The sequence below is a fragment of the Gymnodraco acuticeps genome, unplaced genomic scaffold (genome assembly GCF_902827175.1).
Source record: "Gymnodraco acuticeps unplaced genomic scaffold, fGymAcu1.1, whole genome shotgun sequence".
Taxonomy (NCBI): Eukaryota; Metazoa; Chordata; class Actinopteri; order Perciformes; family Bathydraconidae; genus Gymnodraco; species Gymnodraco acuticeps.
In genome coordinates, this window is record NW_022991937.1 from 362,165 (window position 1) to 367,412 (window position 5,248).

Here is a 5,248-nt window from a genome sequence, read left to right on the forward strand (position 1 = left end):
ATGGGACTTATATTACAGTCAGCAATACATCAGGGGAAAGGAATCATGTGCACTCATTTGCATAAATCGTATTGATATGGGAGTGTGTTGATTGTGTAACAAAATGCTGTAAGCTCATTCAAAAATATTGCTTATCTTAACAATATCCACTTGAAGCTACTTGAAAACTAAATCTAATTTGGGGTTTTCAGGGTGTATTGAGAAGCATACTTTCTTAACATGAAATCAAACTTACTATACAGTACAGCCTGTTTCACCATGACAATTATACAGCTCCAAGAAATATTTTGGTTGGTTCCTGTTTCCTTTGAGTTGCACATTATTTTGGTACTCTTGCTCAAATTGATGCAAGGTTTGTTTTTATTTACTTCACTAGATCTCTATGCTATCCAGGGGGCAGTGTACAGTATTTTGCAGCAAGATAAAAACTAAAACAACTTAAATGCAACTCAACAACCACAAAAAGAAAACTGTTGTTTTTCAAATTATGATGCTTTTCTTACATGGAATAAATCAATTATTATATTTTATATCAAATAAGAAACAATTCCAGGGACATTACAGTATGTACGGACAAGCCATCAGCGACACGCATAAAAGCTTTGGCAAACATCAAGGAAATTCAATGATTTTTAATTGACCAGTAATAACAAACATAATGGACCTTTATTTTCAGTAAAACTTCCACATAGTTTCGAGTGTTACGGGTGTAGTTCTGTTTTCCAGATTTATGGTTGGTGTGGTCGGTAACTATGGGAGAGTTCTGTGGCTATAAAAGGCTTATTACGATACTGCTGTCCTTGAGATGGGACAAAGGTGACAAAAACGTGACTTAAGTGACACATCTACAAACTATAAAGGTTAATTTATTACTGTGCTAGATTTGCTGACTGTTTAATAATTGTACCCTAATTTCAATTAACAGGAGTCTGATCTTAATCTGCCAACGCCTCCAGGGGGACTATTAGTTCTCATTAAGGTGAAGCGATTACATTTGAGTGATAACAACAGTTTATGGTCCACTCATCAGCAGTGCGTCCCCTTCTCTTTCTCAAACCAAACATGTTGTAACTTTAAGTAGACAGACACAACACCGATTACAGTCCTCCAAGACGAGAATCTGTTGACACTTTCACTGCTTTGCTAAAACATGTCGCTGCCATCTGCTGTTGTCATGAGATTCATTCTTGAAATGTTCTAAAAATGGATTTATATATTATTATATTGGAGACTTAACTATTTCGCTGAAGTGAAAGCAATTACAGTACATCACAATAGAGGAACTTCTAGATAGGAAGGGACATTTAAAGTACACAGGTACAGTACAGGAAGTGTAATGTTACCTTAGTGTCACATTTAAATAGAGTGTGCTAACGATTGAAGAATTGAAATGTGGGGTTAGCAGTATTTCTGTTGTTGGAGAAGTATGACTGTTTTATAAATATTTGCAATGAAACAAAGAGAGACAGGGAGGACATGTTGGAAAAATAATTTAACTTTTTTAAGTTATTTGGCTCTAAATGCAAATAATACAATATTATGAATGTTACACTAGTTATTTTAGTACTCCTTATGTTACACTAATAATAGTTATTATTATATATTCTACACAGATAAAACTAAAGCCAAAGATGGTACATTTTTATAGAAATAACTTTTTCATGTTTTCTGAAATTGTCCCTATTTTCTGACAGCATGGCATGAGACAAATACGTTTTGGATCAAAACATGTTTCTTCTGTTTTCATTTACTTTTTGCATTTCTTATCAAACATATTAATCTCTGTGAGGTCTGTCAAATATTTCATTTCCCATAAATCCCTTGCAAAGCCCTTTAATCGATGCCTAGAAACCTGCATTCGTAGCACTTTTATTATATACTCTTTTTGGCACACTGTTACCCTTCACAGTGAGTTACTGCCACCAGAGGTAATGTTTATCGACAGATATGCATATAGTAACTGTTGGGAGAGATTGCCAGATATCCATTACCATCCTCCCACTCTGCAGAAATGTGCATTACGCTCATGCTGTAAAGTGTATAGAGATGTTGTATAATAAACAATACAGGAAGCCATCACTCTTGAGCACTTAAGTGATTTGCTTTGACCTCTTGGGAGAAGCAGAAACCAGCTGTGGACATAACATTAACATGTTATCACTTTTTGAGTTTATATGGCAAACTTGTTTGCATTTATTTGGTGTTGTGTTTTTTGTCTTTACTGTGGCCTGTACAACTATCTATAAATGTACGCTACGTAAAGCAACGGATAGCTTTGATTCAGGTGATGATTCTCTTTAGGTTCAGTGACCCCCTTTTCACATTGTCACATTATGATTTGAAGTATTATCCTTAACATATCTATTAAAGCCGCTTTAGGAAAAGAGCAAATTGAGTTAAACCATTACTCCCATACGTCTAGTTCAGTGTATGTTTTCACAAACAGCACTCATGTAGAAAACACGAGGGTGCAGGACTATTTACCACAAATTGAAAACAACTGCAGGAAATTACAGAATCTGTGCAGAATCCAGGCGTCAGTCTTACTGCTGGTACACAAAGACAGTCGCCCACAGGTGTGTGTGCCGCCAGAACAGGCACTTACGTCTGTTGCTGGTTCGGTGCTCTAAGCTTACCGATGATAACACACACACACACACCTTAGCTACGCACTCTCCAGCCCGGAGCCATGTTTGAACAATCGATCCCGGGGGTCTTGGAGCCAGAAGCAGAGGAGTGAGTGGAAACAGAAATGTCTTCAGCTCGGCTTAGCACTGGTGCATTCACTATCCATTACCCATCACCTTGTGTTTGCCTGAGAACATGTTTTTCTGTGACCTGGGTTGATGAATCCTCTGTGCTCCAGGTGTTTATTTGATCTGAAACCTAATCTTAGGTGTGTGAACAGTAACTGCAGAAAAGTAGGCATATACTGTAGCACCAGAAGATACAGACATTAGCTAGAAAATATCACCCCAGAAGCTGTTATCTCCAACCTGTCTTTTTCAGCAGTGGCGCATCAGTAATCAACACGCTTTGCCAGTTTGTGATTACCGCACTCAACTGGGAGCCCTATTCTCTCTCTTCATCTTGATTGGCATCCTCACATGGCTTGTTTATCTGGGGTAAGTGGCCCTTGCACATGACCTGCCAGAATTAGCTAATTAGACCAGAGAAAGATTAGAGGAGGGCCTCAAATAATGACCCCCTTTTTCTGTCTGATAGTCATTTGGGCATTCAGAGGCCAAATAGCCGATCCCCGCTCTCCTCACCAATGACACGGGACATTTCAACCTCCATAATATCAGGTGCTGAGGAAGAGACAGGCTCTGCATTCCCTTGAGGAACAAAAGCATGTAACCCACCAGGGTGGGCCCAAGGCACATGTTACCTATGACTCATATCCAGCTCAACACAACACAAAGGAGCAGCTGGTCTAAAACCCATTATCTTAACCTTTTACAAAAGCATTTATAATTAAAGCAACAGTTTACACTCAACAGCCTTTCATAAATCATTAAAATATGTTTTACAAAGGCCAGACAAATATTTACATGTACATTTCTTGCATTTAATGATATTATTATGATGATGGACATGTTAAAGCAAGGAAAACCATTGTAATATGATAGGATTCAATACTCTTTCATTGGGTTTAAGATTAAGACTTTGATATAACAAAGATCAGACTGTCCCAAGTTTCTGCACATGCAAAGGACTATTATACTAGGATTATAGTATTTCCATCATCACTGCTCTGTAATTTATTTCTTGTTTTTTCTTTTTTTACCTACTTTGCAACTTATTTTTTTAGAATATTTATGTTCTCACCACCAGATACCAAAGCAAATTCCTTGTATGTGTAAACATACCTGGCAATAAACTTGATTCTGATTCTAACACAGGTTGATCAACAGAAAGGAAGTGAGGTGCACTCAAACACCACAGGGGGGCGACGGTGTGCATATAAAAGCTTATACAGGCACTTTCAGCCACACATCAGGAGCATGAGGTCACCCATCCGTCCATTAGCTAAACCAGCTTATGGTCGCGTGGAGGCTGGAGCCAACCGCAGCTGGCATTGGGAGAGAGGCTTGCTTCTCTTTGGTCAGATCTCCAGTCATCTATTCAGAATAGATGACTGGAGACCCGTAGGTTTGTGAGTGGCGCATCAGTAAAATCTACGGGCAATCGCCAATTAGACTCGCCAATTAGCCTACCTGCTGCAACATGTCCGAGCTTTATTTACTCTAATATGTTTTCAATCTCCCTAACCTCGTTTATTAAAATTATGTATAGTTTTATAATTGAAAATTGCACAGATACTGAGCATGTAAGTCCTAGTTATAACAATATGGTATCTTATCGGGACTAAGACAGGATAATATGGCTGATGGGTTGTCACTCAAAACGCCAGGCAGGAAATGGTTATTCGTTAATTAGAATGAACAATTAAGAAGGTTAATTTAGTGTTATATACATTGATTATGATTAGAGACTTACTTAATGACGTTTTACCCCAACCCCCAGTGCTGTTGGTGCTTTTATACCTCAATAAATTAATTTAATCCCCTTAAGAAAGACTTCATGATATTGTGTTATCCAATACTTCCCAATTGATATTTATTTTATTTCGTACTTTTAATCAAGATGTCCTTTAAAAATGAGAAAAACAAAACGTTCTTATTAAAGGTGGGGTATGTAATTTATTTCAGAAACAGTTTTTGTTATATTCCATGGAATGCTCTAAACATCCCGATAGCAATGAATACATTAAATGCTTTGACAATAAATACATTTAAAAATGTCATCTGTGGAAGCCGCAGTACTGTAAAAAGCACGACCAATCATGTGAGCCGGCCCGGCTAAAATAACTGGATGGCCTACCTGCCTGTCAGCCTTCCATCTGTGCACAAACTTATCTCGTGCCCTCATTGGTCATGTGCGCGTTCATGTGTGTTGGAGGAGGGGCTCTGTAAGGAAGTGGCAGATTTTTTTCCGGCTGTGTATTTTCAAATTCCAGTGCACTCGAGCTGGTTTCTCCAAAATTACATACCCCACCTTAAACACCTGTAATTGCCAAGGCTGTTTTAAATCTCTGTGTTGCAGTTTTTTCAAGTTAACAATGTGATGACAGAGCTGAGGAGGGGATCCAAAAACTGACCAATGGCCGTGACACTGACACACACACACACACACTATATGACTATCACTCTCTCCATGCGGCTCATTTGGAAAGGCGCAGCAG